This window comes from Camarhynchus parvulus, chromosome 1, assembly GCF_901933205.1.
Source record: "Camarhynchus parvulus chromosome 1, STF_HiC, whole genome shotgun sequence".
NCBI classification, from domain to species: domain Eukaryota; kingdom Metazoa; phylum Chordata; class Aves; order Passeriformes; family Thraupidae; genus Camarhynchus; species Camarhynchus parvulus.
Genome location: NC_044571.1, coordinates 81,916,792 through 81,936,137, shown reverse-complemented (window position 1 = coordinate 81,936,137; position 19,346 = coordinate 81,916,792). Strand labels below are relative to the sequence as shown.

The window sequence follows — 19,346 nt, the reverse complement described above, 5'->3', positions numbered from 1 at the left end:
CCTGTTACGTCCTCCCTCCCAGGCCCCCGTCTCCCGATGCCCTTCCCCGCACTATGTGCTCCTCAGCGGGAGCAGCGTTGCCGGGCGGGACCGCGCCGTCTTTCCCTGGTCCTGCTGAAAAAGGAGGGGCGGAGGGACGGGGAAGGGGGCGACAAAACCCGCTACATGGTGTCATCCCGCGGAGATGAGTCCCTCTCGCTGCTCTTGGGGCCCGGGGCTGCATGTCCCGCAGCCCCCGGGAAAGTCCCGCAACTCCGGGATGCTCCGGGCGCCCCGGCGCTGCGCGGTCCCTGCCCGCGGGGAGCCCTGGCTCCTCTGTCTCCCTCTCTGGGTAAGAGTGGAAAATAAGATGGATTTGGAATCGGTGTCGTTAAGCGCTGCGGAGCCTGAGAGCCGGGCTCCTGAGGACTGGATAAATCCGAGGTGTGCTTTAGGGTGGTTTTGGGGGCGTTGGTGTGCTGTCGTGCGGCTTCCTTGCTTTGACTCCGCTATTCCTCCCCTCTTTCAGGGAAACGGGGAGATTTGAATCCAGCTGGCTCTCAGTCCTGGCTATGTGCTGTTGGTCCAGGTTTCTTTTCCAAGTCACATTATGAGTTAGTATCTTAAAAATTCTTGGCTGGACAGTCGGATGTTTTATTTCAACTTCCATACTACTCTTCTGATCTTTTTCAGTTTTATTGTAAATGCAAAAAGCGCCTCTGTTTTAAACTTTGTACAAACTTCGTGGTCCAGCAGAGCTTCATTTTAGTGTGGCTTTTTATTTGTTTCGCTGTTCCTTGCTGTTTGCAAGGTGCGATTTGGATCTTTACTTGAACAGTGCTAAGATATTAGTACAATGTAAGAGATTTTTTTTCACTATTATGTAACATCAGAAGGTTTTATCCCCTTCTATAACTAAATTGCTTCTGCGATTGCTAGTGGACCCCAGACACCTCATTTTGTGCTGGTGCAATGAAATGTGTGCACACAGAGGGGTCCTGCTCCCTTCAAGTCTGTCAGTATCTTTCAGTGCCTTTTAAAGTTAATCTTCACCAAAGCCCCACTTGGAGGCTGCTCTGAGAGCAGCAGGAGAGTGTGCAGCTGAGCTGATATTTTTAATTTTTTTCCTCCCCTCTGCTGCATATTTGCTTCTGCGCTTGTCTTGTGTAACTGGCACTGTGTGTCCTCTGGCAGGGCTCTCCCTGGAATTGCAGTGCTGGGGAGAGGGTGACATGAGTGCAGTGGGGACAATGAAACTCCCTGTTTGGTTTGCTTAAAGTGTTTGTAAACACCCAGGCGGTGTTGGGGTGTCCCTCTGCAAGGGATGGTGCTTTACAGCTGCCCCTCTTCCAGTGGGATAAACATGCTGCATCCACACCTCCTTGCCTTTATTTTAACTGTGTTTTTTTCTTCCTTCCTCTTTGCTACTGACTCAAAGGGGAAGAACAACAGTGCAGGCAGGCGTTGCCTTTACTTAGTCTTTTTTAACATTTTTGTTTCCTGGAATGGCGTTTTCCTCTTTATTTTACAAGGGAGGGCGCAGACAATCTAATAGAATGTTTCCCATTTTGGCTGTAAAAGGAGAAGTTTTATAGCAGTGATTTTGTTAGCTTGGGATAGAAGGCACTGGATATGAAGTGATAATTTGAAAGTGTAGCCTGGGATTTGTTCTGGGAAACACTGATGTAGAAGCTGGTAAGAACAAGCAAAGAATCCATGGCCAGGGATTTTGCATTTAAATCCTACAATTTTTGTGATGCACATATTTTTAATTTCTGCTTTCAACTTTCTGTATGTATTTATATTGAACAAAACAAGCAATACATATTTGTATGTTTTTCAAACTTTATTACATATTTTGGATTTAGAAATACTTGTGACAAGGTATGTGCTAGCATTTTCAAGCTATATTATACTATATCAGGAGGTGGATTAAAAATGTACCTCAGAAATCTACTTTATTGTATTAATCAGCTTAAACTTTGCCTTTCAGAAACTGAAGTATGGACACATGAAAAGGGATAAAAAGCTGAAAATCACTTGATTGCTATGAAAAAACCCAGAGTTAGGGGACCCTCCCTGTTGTCCCACAAAGACCTAGATGCAGTGTATGTGTATGTGTTTACTCTGAATCAAGAATTCTCCAAAGCAAAGAAAATATCCCAGGAAGGCAGCTTACTTCCCCCCCCCCGCATTTCTTACTCAGGTCAAGTTTCTGAAGGGAAGTTTAGGATTAGGTGGTCTCATGGTCATACTCTCTGGAGTTTTCTTGTATTTTAGTCCTGTTCCTCATGAAATTGAGTATGATGCCATTTATTGGCTTCCCAGTGAAGCCAGAAATCACATCCTTGCAAATGGGTTTTATGAGCATCACCTGTGTGCCTTGGTCTGTGTCAAATTGCCTGTCCCAGAAGTGTTGCTGCCCTGAGATGCTTGGATGTCACCCAACCTTGTGGACAGGAATACCCAAAGACTGGTGAGATGAGAGGAATTAGGAAGAGCCAGAGCTGGGCCAGCCTTGCTGACTCTTCAGCTTCTTTGCTCCAGAGATGAGCTATCAGAGGACAGGGATTTCTGTAACCTGGAGCTGGGACCTGGTGAGACAGCTGAAGTTCCTGAAGCCAGAGGTGGATGGCTGGAGGTGGCTGTTTGGGGAGGAACTGCGGAGTCGCTTCCCAAGCAAGCAAGGGGAGAAAGGTGTCTGCAGGCAAACACCCCCCATTTGTCGCCCTGCTGTGAAAGAGCTTTTCTCTGTTGGCTGCTCTGGGCTGTGTGCTCCCCATCTTCCCAGACCCAGCTGCAGGTGGTGGATGTTGCTCACAGCCTGAGCTGAGTGTGGGGGCTCTCTAATGCAAGCTGTAGAGAGCTTGTGTTTCCAGCTCTGGAGCTGCCCAGGTTTGGGTCCTCGCTGGGACAGCCAAGCTGGCATCCATCAGCTGGCAAACTGAGACACTCGCTCTGAGTTTTGTGGTGTGTCCCAGAGAGGTGTATTTGCAGCTGGGCTTTTTGTGGGAGGCACAGGTTTGTTGGCATTTTCTTATTTTTACATAAAATGTAGCCAAACAAGGAATTATAATAGCTGGGATCTAGATAGATTCCATTTCTCATTTTAAGGCTTATTGCCTTTTTTTAAGGACAGGACCAGAAGTTTGAGTGCAAGCCTTGCTCTCTGTGAGTACAGAAGGAGGAGTGGGGAATGTGCTAGGTTCTAGTTTGTGCATATACAAATATGCACATATTTGTCAAATAACCACCCAGGCATGGAGAAAATTAGAGAGATTTGTTGCACTTGTGTGGCTGGCATGGCAGGAGTGCAGAAAGTAGCACAAGATGGGCATACCCATACCTTGCAGTGATGAAGCTCTTTAGATACTGATGCTCATGTGGATGTTTGCAAAACTTTGGAACAGGAGGTTTAAGAGACAGTAGAATAATTTCCTATATTACAGATGGGTTTCTGACACCAAAAACATCAGCCCAGTTGGAGAGGTCTTGGGGCAGTTGGAGAGGTCTTGGGGCAGAGATGCTCAGCAACAGCTCTACTTTGGCTGGAGGGCAGATGAGATGACCTGAGGCAGTGTTTTGATTGACTTCCTAGTTTCCACAATTTCATTTTGCAGCAAGTCATTTAGCTTCCCTCTCCCTCCCAATGCTTCTGTCAATAAATAACTAAATTCTCATTTTATTTTTAATGGCTCTCTTACAGTGGGAAAGAAGTGGTCTGTCATGTTTGTCATATAATCCTCGTTGGCCTGTGCATAAATCATGAATTTAAAGTGGGGGGAGGGAAGGGGTTTAGCGAAGTATTCCTCAGGTGCTAATATGTTGAAATAATTAGGGCAGAGCAAGGATAAAACTTGTCCCTTAAAATCATTGTCAGCTTTTAAACAGTCAAGATCACACTGAAGTCTGTTGCTGTTGCAGTAGTTTCATAACTAATCTGTGCTATTAAACATTGGCCCTGCATAAGGTATTAGTGAGATTTGTGTTGTAATGTCATTTGATTTCACCTTGCATAGATAAAAATAATTAGAGAGCTTTGTTGCTTTGAGCTGAGGAGAGATATTTAGGTTGTGAGCAGCTTGAGATTCGCTTCCTATTTGTCATCTCACCTCTCCTGGAGTTACTGCTTCCACTACACTGCAGAGGTGCACTGTTCCCTAATATACTTAAGGCAAAATTTAAACCTATTTAAAACCTATTTAACCTAGCTATTAGTTTCCTGAGATAATTTGGGAATACTTGTACAAACAGAGGAGAAAACCTTCAGTAAGGTCTCACAGAAATCCGCTGCTGTCCTTTTAAACATCACAGGATACCCTGTTTATTTTCTTTCCTTTTAGCAGAAATACTGTCTTTTGAGTGCTGCTGAACTAAAAAGTTAACTGTAACCTTTAAGTATCTGAATAGTGTTTTCTTTTAGACCTTGAAAAGAGTAATGAGAAAAGGAAAGAGAGAAGAGGAAAGGGAGGAAGGGCTCTGCTGGCATGAAAAAAGATGAGCTTGTGCATGGTTTCTTAGAAGACTGTATCCTGCAGGCTGAATTTAAAAGGGGAGTAAAAAAAGAGGTGTTAGAGATGCCAAAGTACAGAAGTCAAGCAGTGCTTGGATTACTGTGTCCTGCTAAAGATGCCCTCCATAGAGAGAGGGACTTCATGCAGGGCCCCAGCAGCCCAACCCTCTGCTGCACTGTGCTGCTTCTCCTCTGCAATGAAGGCTCCAAAAACTTGACTCTGCTTTTTTTGATTAAGCAAAAACTCAGTTTCTCAAAGGGCAGCATGTGTGCATTTAAAGTGGGAGTATTTCTTGATATAAATCCAGGCTGTTGTTTGTAAAAGAGAATTGTCATGGAACTACCATCCTGTAGGCTGGTGCTGAGCCCTGGTGCCAGTTTTTTTGGAGCAGTGCAGAAAATGAATCTGACTGCGTATGAGAGTCTCGCATCCCCCACAGGAACAATCATTTGCATGTGCTTTCCTGAGTGTTTCGAACCAAAATTCTTGCAGCCAAAAAAAAAAAAAAAGAGCTTTTATTGCTTTGGCAGGAGGGATTACCCGTTACCTGGCTCTGCAAGGATGGGAACCCTCTCCAGAGTAATCAAGCAGTTAGAATAGAATACTTTCAGTTGGAAAGAACCTACAAGGATCATCTAGTCCAGCTGCCTGAACAATTCAGGGCTGACCATAAACATGTTAAAGGCATTGTCCAAATGTCTCTTGAACACTGACAGGCTGGGGTATCAACTATCTCTCTCTCTCTAGGAAGCCTGTTGCAGTGTTTCACCATGCTCTTGGTGAGAAATACTTCCTCGTGTCCAGTCTGGACTTTCTCTGGTGCAGTTTTGAACCATTCCTATGCATCCTACCACTGGATATAAGGGAGAAGAGAGATCAGCCCCTCTCTCTCCACTTTCATTCCTCAGGAAGCTTCAGGGATCAATGAGGTCACCTCTTTTCTCCAAACCAGAGAAGCCCAAAGCCTTCAGTGCTGTCCATAGTGCTCTTCCAGCCTCAGCAAAGCTGTGTGGGGTTGTACAGGACATTTCACCACTTAGTGGGGTGCTGCTGAAGAGACAGCACCAGCTCCAGGGGAGTTGCTAATGTCCTTGTTCCCACCTTCTTTCTCCCTTGTTTTCCATCTCCCTGAACCTCTTGCTCCAATGCAGCCACCCCAGCTGCACCTTCAGGAGCTTGGATACTCCCAGACTACAAATAAATCTGAAGAGTAGGTATAAATGGAGACTTTAACTGAGGAAGATGGGATGCCTATAGGAAACAGATTATTAGAGGTGCTGAGTAGAAGAATTTGTGTCTGGTTAGTAGATCACCCTACATGAGACATGAAACTTAAGGCACAGGAACTTGTCAAACCTTCCTGTCTTTTCAGTGCTTTCTTTTGCTCCAAATAGTCATTTATCCATAAATATCAGCATGACGAGAGATCCAGAAAAATCTGTGCTCCAGAAAAGTCCCAGATCCATGCTTGGGACATGGGCCATTAGTTGAGATGTGAATGCCAGCATTCAGATTTACAACCAATCAAAGGAAACTTAAAGGACTGCCAGATTTAGAAAAGATTTTGGGCTTGCTGTGTTGCAAAGAACGTGTTCAGTAATGAAAAGCGGACTTGAAAAATAATCATTAGCACTTCTCTGTGATTTAAATTTCATTGCCTGAACTTGGAGAAATGGAAAACAGATCAGTCAAGGCTTTTCATCTAACAAGTTTTTAAAGAAAGCCAGATTTGTGTCTAATTAGTGAGAATTTCTTCATGGTGTTTCTAGGGCCTAAAGAGTGGCGTTTTCGTGACAGTTGGGGCTGCGCGGGAATATTTACTGAAAATAACATCCTTACTTAAAAACATGGTAAGACAACCTTGTAAAACCTGAATTGGCATCAAGAAATCCACTACGGCGTCTCCATACTGTGTGGTCTTATTGTCCTGTTGCTTTCTGATGGTAGTAGGGAGTTGCAAATTCCTTCTTCTCCAACACTGGCAGTTGAGACTTTATAATAATACCTATTGAACTTGATTAACTGAGAGAGAGGACAACTGCCCCTTGAAAATTTTTTTTTTAATTTTTCTGTTGTTCTTGCCTTACAGCTTTTAACACAAATACCTGAAAAGTAAATGTAGTCTTGAAAAAGCTTTCCTGGCTCATTTGGTATCCCTGCTACTCCTCTGGAGACATCAGATTATTCCATCCTGAGACGAGTAATCTTTAGAGGTGAGAATCAGGTAGCCTGAAATTGCTGTGGGGGTGTCAGTTCATTTTTGCATATTGAGAACAAGGTTAAGAGAAATAACATTGGCCTTTTTATTCTTGCATCCCCCCTGACGTTCACCGTGCAACATGTCCTGTAGAGAAAAGGTCTAAATTCAGATAAACCTGTGGTAATGAGTTTATTTAAACCCCAGCAAAGACTAGAGAAATTTCTAGCTGTTATGAAAACATAAGGGCAGATTTGGGATTTCTGTGTTTCTGTGGACTGCTGAGGACATCAGAACAGTCAGCATCTGGTTCACTGGAGATGTAGCAGTGAGTTCAACCTGTGTGATGATGGCTTTGGGCTGTGCTGTTCTTCTCTGTAATCCCTTTTTCTGTGGCATAATTACAGAAAGTGCTTTTACTCTAAAGGGGATGTTTTGACACAGTTTGCAGCTAATTCCATTTATTCTGTCTAAAATACACTCAAGTGCAGTGAGTATCTGCATCATTGCAATTACTCCAGCCTTGCTGGCAGTAGCTGTCTTCTGTCTGTAGCCAACAGAAGATAGTGGTACCCTCTAATTTCTCACATATAAGAATCCTTACTGTAAATATTTGCTCTTGAGAGTGTTAAGTACTTATGAGGGGATTTTTGAACAATGTTGGGTCTATTGGAAAAACCAAACATGTGAAGACTGTGTCAGAGTTACATGTACCAGCAGCTTGAAACAGTAGAAGCAGAGTCGGTGCTTGATTTCTCTGTTGCATTTGTCCTTGTTCTGAACAATTTGTTATTTCTAAAAAGGGAAATGTGCCCATTCCCTTCAAGTCAGCAGTATTCACATTTCTAAAATGTGGTAATAGCATTTTGCTTGTATTGATATGTGTGTGCACACCTAGAAAACCCCCAGATAAACACAGGTTTCTGTTAACTCTTTAGTTTCAGCAGGCAAGCAGGAGTCTAAAGGTGAGCTCTTGACTCCAGGCTGACGGATTTCTGCTCGACCTGTTTAGGAGAAGGAGGCATGAGCATAGGGTTCGGATGGAAACTGCTTTGTGGGATCTGTAAGAGTGAAGTCTCATCTTGTGTGGTTGGCGTGCCGTGAACACCTTGTGCAGGGATGTAGTGTATGGTCAGTGCAGAAACAATCAGTGTCTTTTAGCAGTTGTTAACTCCAAATTCTGTCTCTTTGCCTATCACCCAAAACTGAAGAATAAACTTAAATAGATCCATATTGTGATTCTGAGGTACTTCTCAGTATTTCCATTATGTTTGTAAATGACTTTTGCTACTGTAGAGTGTTTCCCTCTACTAGGAAATTTTTTTTTTCTTTTAAGTAGCGGTTCTGTTGTCATAGTTCTGCAGGAAAGCTGTGTCTTGGTGCACTTGCACTTAGCTATGCAGGTCACTGGTCCCTTTGTGTCACTAGGAAGCCCGGACAAAAGTGTCTTCAAAAGCATGGCTTGTGAGAAGTGTCTGCTGGGTCACATCCCTGTGCTGGAGATGCTGGAGATTGCCCTTTCCTGTGCCATTATATGTGGTTATTATGGACCATTCCTGAATTTTCTACTGCAGATGTGAATGTAGTATGGGGAACTTGTAAAGCTCCTTCTCAAGCTGCTGCCTGGCCTTCATGTTACTCGTGTGCTTCCATCACGACTAACTTCACCTTGCTCATTGTGAGTATCCAGTCTTTTGTCAAGGGCCATCACATTTATATCAGTGTTGTCTCTGATCTGTTGTGCCTCTGGATTGGGAAACTGCTTGGATAAGTCTGTCTTAAAATTAATCTTTTTTGCTAGGTTAACTTTTTGGGATAGCATCCTCAGGCTGATTCATTTTGCAGCCATGTGGATGGTTAGCTGGTGTTTAATAATAATAATAAATAAAGGCATGTTTAAAACAAATCCCCTCAGTTAAGAATTTGCAACTGAAGAAATTCGAAATAAATTGAGTATTGATTTGTACAATGAAATAACCAAGGAAAACATTCATTGTGGGCTGAAGCTAATTCTGTTAGAATAAATGAGGCTGATTGTGAAATAAATATTAAATAAAGTATCTCATTAAGTTCTGCAGTTTTGCAAAAGCCGTCGCCACAGGGAGGAAGAACCTGGTGTGAATGATTGTTTGTTTACTGCAGCTGTCAGTCATTGTGGGGGTGAGTGTGGTGCATCAGTTTGTGGAGTAGCCACTAGTAACCAGGTCATCCTGCTTAAATGTCAGGCTTCTTGCTGGAAAATGTGTGAAACTACATAAAAATTCTTTCCATCTTCTTAGCACATCTCTCACAATATTTCTCGTTTTGCTTGATGACATCAGTTCTTGGAGATACAGAGGAAGGTTTTAAAAATATCTCCTGGGCAATGCTGGGTGATGCTTAGCTAATGAATTTATTGATGTCTTCCTGATACTCCGGAGGGTTGATCCATTTCTTGTTCTTCCTCTGATGCAGTTTTTGAGTCATTAATCTCTTCGTGGCTGCTCCTGTATTTTGTGTATGGATTGAGTTTTATTATCCATTATAAGGTCTTTGGGATAGAACTTCTGTCTGTTAGTCCCCCTTTCTACAGTGAAAAATGTGCAGTTTTCTACAGTCTGTAGGTGTTACTGTAATGTGAGTAAACAGTGCTGTGACTTGGGTGGGAATAGCCATTAGCAGTTTTGGGGAAACACAGTCTCCTTGCATTCATTGCAAATCAATTTATATAAGTCACAGTTTCCACTAGAAATTACATCTTTTGTACTTTGAAGGCAAGACAATTGAATTCTGCATCTCTCTTCTGTTTATAGGCAAGATCCTTCTAAACTTTGTTTCTTGGTTGCCTCCATGCATAAAATTGAGATAACCTCAGAGGGCTGCCCTGAATATTCATCAGTCATTTATTGTATGCCACTGAAGAAAAGTGTTACCAGCAATGCTAATGAAGTTTATTACTCAGCCCCTCTGCTTCACATTTATTGGTATTTCAAAGATCTGCAGTCTCCACAGTGAGCTCTAGCAAGTTCTTGACTGGACTTAGCCTGTAGATGACACTAATAACTTTGATTTATGTGGGGCTTTCCCTTTGGAAGAGCTCCAAAGAATTTTATAAACTGCAATGCAAGCCGTAGTGTAAATATTGCCTTAGCAGCCACCAGCTATCAGGGAGGTGCTGTGTGATGGATATTGCAGTGCAGCTGGATGTGAGGGGATAGCAAGGAAAAAAAGGAGTTCTGCAAGTGTTGGAGGTGACATAAGGAGAGCAGTAAGAAAACAAGCAGCCACTACCTGAGTTCTGATTTTTATCTTTGACATGATTGATTCTTCTGGATCAAATGACTCTCACATGAAAGGTGGCATTTTTGTCACAGCCTCGTGATGCTGTGGTCCTGGTTCAGTGCTAGTCGAGCAGAACAAGCCCTCCTAGCAACCAGGGTTTTCTTTTCATGCAGAGTGTGTATATTTCTGGATGTCTTAATTCAAATTCTGGGGTGCAGCAATGTGTTTTCAGTGGTTCCTCAGGCTGGTATGGTTGGCTCTGGGATGTCCTCCTCCTGCAGAGGCAAAAGGCGCAGTTGCTTTGAGTTTGCCTTGTATAAGATCCAAAAGACTTGAACACATACCCTCTTTACTATTAAGCTGATGTCCTATTAATTCTAAATCCTTTTAGAAAGTGTAAATAACTTTGCAAAGGTGTTGGCTTAGAATTTATTGCATTCAGTTGGGTTTGTTCACTGAATGGTATAGCCTTGGCTTCCCCCCTGAATTATAGGTGCCCAACTTGCACTGTCTAAATAACATTGTTATTTTAGGTCCCAGACACCATCATTGGAGAGAGATGGCAGAGTCAGAAGTGGGTCATTTTGGTTAATTCCTTGAAGGTGAGTGACATAAAACAGTGCCACCATGTATGACATAATCTGCCAGACCAGTTAGTGTGCTAATGGAACTGGGCACAGGGCTCAAGGTGTCAGATCACTTATTGATAAAGGAGTGGTCCAGCTTTTCTGCCCCATGCAGGAGCATCTTTTTTAGAAAGGTTTGGAGCACTTTCAACTCTGGTAGCTGAGTGCTGCAGCTTCAAGGGCTCAGAAGCAGTGAACGGAGGTCCAGAAAGCAGATAGTACAAATGAGTAGCTAGAAGTGGTAGCTGTTTGGAACAGTTGGAGAAGAAATGCATGGTTGCTAAGTGTGCTCTTGTTCAGTGTCCTGAACAACCAGCCAGCTGTAGCCAAACAAAAAATGGCAAGAGCAGAGGTCAGCCCAATAGTGACAGTGTGGATGCTGATTTTGGGCTCATCCCAGCCACCTGGGGATCAAAAGAATTGTAGCAATGATACTGTTCTTTATAATTTTGCCAAAACAGTCTTCCTTCAGTAAATTCTGAGCCTGTTGACTAGATGATTGTAAAAGCTTGTTTTTCTTAGAAAACAGGGCTAAAGTGTGTATAATGCTTTGAGGAACAGGAATTCAGCTTTAGGAGCTGTTGAATTCAGATGCTTGTTTGGCAGTGCTCATCTGAAGATTGACTGGCATGAGGTAGAGGTTGCACTGTATCATATTTAGGCTTGCTGTGGGCAAACAAGTATTTCTTTTGGAGCACCTAATGGAGACCTCAGCAGTCAATAGAGCAGAGTTTGTGGCTTGGCTTTGTGCCTGGCTATAGGCTTACAGCCGTCTTTACAGCAAAAAGAAAACACAAAGTATAACTATAGCCTGGTGGATGAATTTATATTTTTGGTATATTCTATTGCTGGGACTATTTTAAAGCCTCAGTGTCCAGGATTCTGGTCTTTCTAGATATTTAGTTCTGCATTTTTCTAGGCCATACCATTAAATATATATATATTGATAACAGTCAATGAGTGCATTAATGTTTAATCCAGTACATTTTTCAGTTTTAGGATCCCATTCATCCATATTGCTGTAATCGATTCCTCCTGGAAATGCTGTGGTAATTAGAGGAGAGAATGATTTGCAAGCAGTGCTGTGACATGTGTAACCAACCTGTCTTGTTTTGAGCCTTTCATTACCTTAGCTTATGACTATAATTGTGTACCATCTCAAGGAGGAGTGTGAACTTTTCATTTGCATGTTAATGGCACTTTGTCTGGGAAGGTGCTACAGGGTTTCAAGCAGTGCTATGCAGAAAAAGTAATGTGCCCAGTAAGCAAACAATTTTGATGGTTAGTGGTTCAGACATTGGTAATAATAAGGGTCTTTTTTCTTCTGATACAGCAAATGCATCTTTCAAATGGGCAAGACAATTGGGATGGTTTAGAAAGAGAATTGTTACAGAGAACTCCTTCCTGTAATCAGCATCTGTCTCTTCTTAGGAAGGAAGGAAGTGCTTATAACTTGTGTGCCCCTTTGAGAGGGAGACTGCATTGATTGAGTCTTTATATGTGTTGTGATACATAGAGATATGTTGGGAAGATCTGTGTGCTGAAACTCACCGGCTTTCTCATGTGTGAGATGTGAAGCTTGTTTGGCATTTGAGGGCCTTGTCCAAGGCTCTGACATTTTACTCTCCAGCTTGTAGTTTTACAAAGGAACATCTGTGATTTTTATCCTAAGCCTGAAGTGGGTCCCAGTGCCTCAGTGTGGGATTGAGGTTGTTTGTGCTCTTGCAAAGAACAGGATCATAAAGGCTATTTTGGTTGTTCCTGGGAAAGTAGACTCTCCATCACACTTCTGCTTTTGTGTGGGAAGGGCTCCCTCTGAAGGCACAGAAATCCCTGTAAATATCAAAAATGCATCTTGTGTCACATTTCAAATCTTTCATAATTCCCTACTCTCCTGCTTTTTGCAAGAAACCCAAGCCACATGCTTTCCTGTCACCATCACCTCTCAGCCTCATGGATCCAAGAGGAATTGCCATTTGCTGTAGGTCAGACCTGGAGGAAAATGAGTAACATGGGCATAACAGCTTAACATTTCCATTTAGGAACAGTTGGATGAGCCTCAAGAGGGGAGACCTGCTGCTTTAAATTAGGAGTGACCACTCAAGTGAGATTCCTTCTGCCTCCTGCCACTGTATGTTGCTGCAGCATCCCGTGGTCCATCATTGCATCCACAGTAGCTGTCAGTGGCAAAATGCAGTTTCCACCTGTCAGAGCTCAGTGCTTTCTGGTGGGTGACTGCAGGTTGTGATCACTAAGAGGTAGGGAAAGGCCAGATAACAGCAGTATTTTTGTGCAGGGGAAAGCTCAGTGAGTGTTTTCAAGAGACCTGACCGGCTGAGAGGGAGAGCACGGTTGACAGGGCTGCTTTTGCTTTCAGGATAATTGGCATTTGGGGATGTAGGCTAGGCTGTAAAATGAATATGAAAAGTAATAACAAGGAGTTGGAGCCATAGAAAGAAGAAAAACTGGAAACCCTGAAGATACAAATTGGGTGAATTGTGCTTTAACAGGATATTTTTTTTCGTGTGTGTGGAGATGCCAGTGATCCAAGATGAGATCTATCGAGGCTAGAGAGGTACAATTGCAATAACTGAGATGTGAGAAGATGCTGGGTTGTATTAATCCTGAAGGGACTTCTCTTTTTTTTTTCTTTTTTTTTTCTAGAAGGCTTCACTGCTGCACTTCTGCAGGAAATTACTCTCTTGCCAGCTGAAAGTAAACCAGTTCTTCATGTGAATGATCTGTGTGAGCAGCAAAGGTGCAGGTTGGTGAGGGTTTGGTTGGGAAGAGTAAGGCTGTTCTGTGAGAAAAGGGAGGAGAGGGTTTAAGGGAAGCTGGGTGGTGTCTGTTTTAAGCTGGAAATCTGAAATCTTCTTAGGTAAGTATCAGCTACTTGAGAGCTGCATCAGCCAGTTCAGATGCTGCACACAGAATGTTAAATCAGGATAGACAGTATTCCTGTTTGAGTCTGGGGACAGAGGCACTAGTGTCTGGGAGAGAATTTGGACAGCTGCAGAGCGGTGGGATGTGGCCTGTCTGCCTGGAGAAATGGTGAAGACCCCAGGAAAGGCTGGGCCATCATGGATGGCCTGTCTTCCAGCATCTAGGAGCGAGTGGGAAGAGAAGGTAGAAGAAAGTATTATCTTCTCTATTGTGGTAGCTACAGCTTTTATACAAAACTTAAAAAGGTAAATTTCCTGAATATGGTATAAAAATAGTTCCCACAGAAAAACATCAGCCCTATTACAACTTCCTTGACAGACAAAGACAAAAAATGTACATAGAGAGCATGATACCAGGGCAGAGGAAGGTGGGTATTGAGACTGCAGAATGAAAAGATACTCATCAATGATAGTAAAGAAAAGCAAAGCGAAGCTGGGGACATCAGCAGGGAAAGAGTCTGGAGAGGTAAAATAGTTCAACCAAGATAATATGAGGCATAGGTCTGGTTTACATGGGATTATTTCTGAGTTTCTCTTTTTGAACAAATTACCTGATTTGTTATTTTTTTCTCATTTTGCCTCTGTTTACAGAGTGTTTAAAGATGGACAATAATTCTTAGTAAGTAATTTTTCTGTAGTACAGAATATAATCAGGCTATCAGCCCCAAATTGAAGTTTTATCATGATACAGGCTTGAAGTTACTGTTAATGATGAGGAAAGGAGAATATGTACATACTGTTTACACCCAACTTGCTCTCCTTTAAAATTTAAAGGATGTACAAGGTCGTAGGTGTGAGGTGGAAAGTGTGCTTGCGATAGTCAAATGTTGAGTGTACCTTTCGACTTCTTAATGCAACATTTTTAAAATGCCACAGGCTACTTTCAATGTGATAGACCAAAAAAAGAGATATATTCTCTCAAAGCACAACTCACGTGTTGTAGGAGCCCATGCAACTTTCTGTACAATCTGGTATAAAGAAAACTCTTGTCATGCACATGGAGGTACCAACAAGGAGAAAATAACAAAACAGAGAAGAAGAGTCCAGCAAGTGTGTAAAGCAGAGACACCACCCCTATTAGGTCTGCAACACTTCTCTGGTGCTCTTACATAACCCAGATAATGTTTGACTCTGTTTCTTGTTCAGTGTTGGCTGTTGTAATAAATGAAGTAATAATTTACTTTTCTTCTATATTACATATTTAATCATGGCTTCCTAATTCCTCTGTGCTTATCACTACCAGGCTCCGGATCTGTCCATGAGTGTATTTGTGTTGAGGGTGAAGGGAATGATACTTGTAACCATGGTGAGACTTTACTTTGCTTGTTTTGGGGCAGATGTGAGTGGACACAGACCTGCTCCAAAAAACATGCACTGACTTTTTAAAAAGCATTCACTGACTGCTTAAGTGTAATAAATATACAAAAGAAAAAAACAAAAAAAAAACCAAGCACAGTGCTTTCTGTGTGACCCCCTTTATTTGCAACTCTTGTATTGTACCTGGGAACTCTCACTTGGTGCTTGCCCAATTTTGTGGGAAGGGGAGAGAGGAGGTTGCCAAGAAAAGAGACCCAAATGAATTTCAGGGAGTGCTTGGAACTGCTGGCTGTAGCTTTGAGCAGTATGTGAGGCTCCTGCTGTGTAGCATCAATAGGGCTTTAAACCAAAGCATGGAGTTAGCAAGCCCACAATGAAAACTTATATCTTTCCACTGGAGGTGAAGTTGTTCACTCCAAATGCTACATGGATGTGGAACATTTGGCTTTGCCCCAGGCCCACCTACATTGCTATGCCAAAACCATACTCAAACCTGTCCCCTTGCATTGCGCCGCAAATGGGACACTTGTCCTTTAATGCCTAATATTCCCTGATTGTCGTGGGCTGTTTGGTGCTCTTGAGCAGAAGCCTATTTGTGTCTTACAAAGGCATGTTCTGGTACAGGTAGATGTGTTAGCTGGAGCTGTAGTAGCTGTTCTTCAGGCTGGCACTGGAACCTGATTTATGCTCAGGGTTTGAATTCAGATTCCCAGATCCAACACACAGAATTGCCAACGTATGCACCTCCTTTGCAATTTTAAAAACAGGGGGTGTTCTAACTTTTGGCAGAGATGACCTTGTGGCTTTTGTCTCTGTAGGCAGCTGGCGGGTGTCATTCCAGAGTTAGGGATAGTTTTTTTGCCATTTGTTTTTCCCATCTTTCCCTGTGGGCAGTGTTCTTCCTGCCCTTTTTTGCTGTGCTGGGCAGGGATGTTCCTCTCCACAGTGCAGCTGGCTGGACTCATGCCTTGGTGCTCCAGCAGCATCTGCAGAGACATCCTTAGCCCAGATTCATCCCCTGTTCTTCCTGTTTCTGCTGTCTTTTCAACCTATAAATCTTATTTCTTCCTTTCATAATCTTAACCTAAAATTGCCTCATGGTTTCTGAAAAACACTTTTTTCTTCTTCTTTAAACTTAGATTTTTACAGCTGTAACATGTTTCCGTTCTCCATCATCTGTAGCAATTGAGACTACTGCCAGCTAAGCAAATATCCCAGTCCAGATGAGGCCAGTTTTACAAGCCTTGTTACCCTGCCTGGATTCTTGACCTCTGCAGCAGCTTCTCTTCTGCTTTTTGTCATACATGTATCCAGTAGTTCAAGTTGCCTCAATTCCAGTTGTTCTGCACATGACAATTGCAGAGACACTGAGGAACTTAGGCTACAAGGGAGCAGCAGCACATGATAAGAGGGATACTTTTTCCCTTGGAATGAAGCTAAATAGATTGGAGGAGAAGGTAATTTGAAAAGGTAGTTCAAAGCTGAAATTCTTATGTTCTTGCTGGAGTTAGCTGACTGCAATAAAATTGTGCAAGTCATTGTAATCCCTCTGTTTTCAGAGAGAAAACTAGTGAGTTCTTATAAATCTGCTTTTAAAATTAAGACTTAAGATAATGCTGTCATTCAAGTTCCTTGCACAGAGCTTTACAGGATGGGTGGATTTGGGCTTGCAGTGCCATTTCAGGGCAGTGCTGATGGTTGCTGCCTTGGAAAGAATAAATTCTAAAGTGCTAAATAGCACTGTCCTGCAAGCAGTCAGCCAAATATCCTCTTATATTCTGACTTGTGGTTTTGGTCTTCACCTCTTTTACCTGCTAAGAGGATAAATATGCACCAAAATAGGAAAAAAAACCCTATTCTGTTGTCTGGATATCCAATTTCAGTCATGTGCAGTATAGAAATACATACTGAAAGAAATAAATATGGAGCTTCTACAGAAGTCTTGTCTTTGCTTTACACAGGCTCTGTTAGACATGAAGTCTCTTTAGAACTCACGACAATTTGCTGTGCAAGAGGAGCTGTTGTTGGTACATTGCTTTGTACTTGGTGGGAGCATGCTGTGCTGGAGGGCAGCAAGGCTGTGCTTGTGTTTGAGGGGATAAATGGCAAACTGAAACACAGTGTGAGGGAATTCTTTATTTCCCTAAATAAAAATGCCTTATGTTGAGTTTTGAATTACAAGCAGTATTTTTGGGTAGGCTGCCCATTTTGTTAAAGAACAAATGGTGCTAGTCTAAATAGTTTTGTGCAAAATTGGGAAAATGCAAGGGATGAACAAATGTGAAAGGTACCTTACTCCCATAGGCACAGTCTGTCTGCCTCATACCATCTCAATTGTCAAGCTCTATCCTAAAGGAAAATGTTTAAGTAAATATGTATTTGAGAAGCTGAAAATGCAGTCTTTTTTGTGACTGAAACACTTTTCTTTCTGTATTGTGTGTCAAGATCTTGAACACCTGAGTGTAACTAGTTGTAGCCTTGAGACTACCACTGGGTCTCCTAGTCAGGATGGAAAATATTTGCTCTGTGACATCCTTTCAGCCTAAAGCTGTAGAACTGTGTGGTGTCCTAAAGTGACAGCCTGTTCTTCTGTAATACCCAATGAGAGCTACTGTTGCTTGGTTTTGGTTTTCTCAGTTTCCCTTTTTCTTTTGCAGCATGCCTTCAAATTCCCCTTTGGCCTGTGCTCTCTCCCTTGCCCATTCCTTCCCACAGCCATGTGCGTGCACAGCAATCCAGACACTCTGCACCCTGAGCTGAAGGTGCCAGCCAGCAACCCTTGCAGGGAGAGCATGCCCTGGGACCAGTGTGATGGGGGTTAGTCTGGCTGGAATCCTCCATGGAACAATCATGTTTTCTGTGTAGTTGGCTTATTGGATGGGTGAAAGACCCGAGTTCTTCTGTCCCTTGGCTTGTGGTTGTATTCCCGGTAACTTCGGTAACCTGAATGTTCCATCCCCTTGGTGTGGGTGAGGGTTAATGCCTGAGCCTTGTGATACAATTCAGTGTTGCAGCTGAAGTTATTGTGGGAATCGATTTATCTCGTACTTGAGACAAAGTGACCTCGTTTGGTACTTGCCACCTGGAAATAAAGGTGGTGTCTCACCCATGGTCCTGCGGGCGCAGCCTGGCCATGGAGGAAGAACGATGGCTCGCCTTCCTTCTGCCTCATACCCCAAAGATAAAGGATCCAAATTAGTTATCCATGTGTTATCTCATTATCTTTAGCTAATGTGCATGGGCATCCCTGATGCTGGATAAGGTTTGTGCAGGAGCATGGTTTTGCTGTTGTGATGAAGGTTCAGCAGTGCAAACACACTGAGGCTTTGGGAGGATGCAGGCCTCAGTGTACATGGCCAGTGTTGGAGTGCAGTGGTGTAGTTTGGTACACAGCTGCTTTTTCAGAAAGGTAAGGGCAAGAGCTTGTGGCTTTCCTTAGAGAAGGGGCTGCTTTCCAGCCAGCTGCCCATCTGTGGTGGTGCAACTTCTGCTCTCCCCAAGCAATCACAGTGGATGGGGGTGTTGGAAAAAAACCTAACACGCAGAGGAGCACTGCTTGCCACACTGTACAATAAACATTATTCCTTAGGGTCCTCTTGTTCCTTCTAATCAAGAGTATTGCACTGAAGTCTAGGAGTGGAGAGCAATTTGCAGGAGGGGAAGGGCTGGAGATAAACCAATGAACTAAAACCTGCTAATGAAATGAGTGATGTAAATCTGCTGTGGGGATATCCTCAGCTTCCCAGATTTTAAGCATGCAGCCAAAGACAAAAGGCAGTGTGACTGGAAGGAACAGACTCTCTGGGGACCTGCTTTTGAAGTTACAGACAAATTATTTCCCTATATTTAGAAAATCTACTGTAATGAAAGATGTGTGGTGCTGGTCATGCTGGCAGGGTGTTTTGTGTTGCCTGGGTGGGAGCAAACGCTGGGGTTTCTTTGCTGCTGTTAACCTGTCTGGCAGATCAAAACTCACAAACATCCATGGTTCTGGCTTGCTTTGAGAACATGGGAAAACACACCCGTTGTTGGGCATGTGGCAAGAAATGGCATGGTGATGCTGAGTGTGGGAGCAGAGGAGGGGGCTCACACTGCTGCCAGCTTCTCCTGGCCATGCTGTGCTGGCAGCCTCCCCTGGGGGCTGGTGGCTGAGCCCTCATGGAGCTGAGACGCCCCTTGCAGCTAGTTCAGGCTCCCTTTGGCAGGCAAGAAGTCACCACATCCAAGAGCACGTGATTTTCATTGCCCGCGCCTGAATGTCTGCTGGGGCTGAATTGCTTGGATCCCCAAGAGCTGCTCAGCAAGAAACAGCAAACATTGTCCCTGGGAAGGAGCAGCTGTTTATATAGAGTGCACAGTGGGTTCATGAGTGATTATTAGGAAAACATTGCTTTCCAGTCATAAAAAAGGGCATTTTTGTTGTTTCCTTTCCTCTAAAACAGGCAAGTTGGAGAGTCAGGGATTTTCATTTGCCATGACAACCGATGAAACTGCCAAGCCATGTGATATC

At 43.2% G+C, this 19,346-nt stretch overlaps 1 protein-coding gene across 6 annotated transcripts in view; it reads left to right on the top strand.

Annotated features, from left to right (window-relative positions):
• The window catches only part of RAB30 (RAB30, member RAS oncogene family), a 40,829-nt gene that overhangs the window by 183 nt on the left and 21,300 nt on the right, over positions 1-19,346 (top strand). The window contains exons 2-3 of one of the 6 annotated variants that reach the window (XM_030946260.1): positions 10,485-10,553; positions 13,242-13,341. The exons of 1 other annotated variant lie outside the window; for it this stretch is intronic. The gene's annotated coding sequence lies outside the window, so the exon portion shown is untranslated. Of the gene's footprint in view, positions 1-6,582; positions 6,707-10,484; positions 10,554-13,241; positions 13,342-19,346 lie in introns of those variants that run through there. 4 more of the 6 variants (XM_030946271.1, XM_030946279.1, XM_030946298.1 and 1 more) reach the window with 4 other exon arrangements.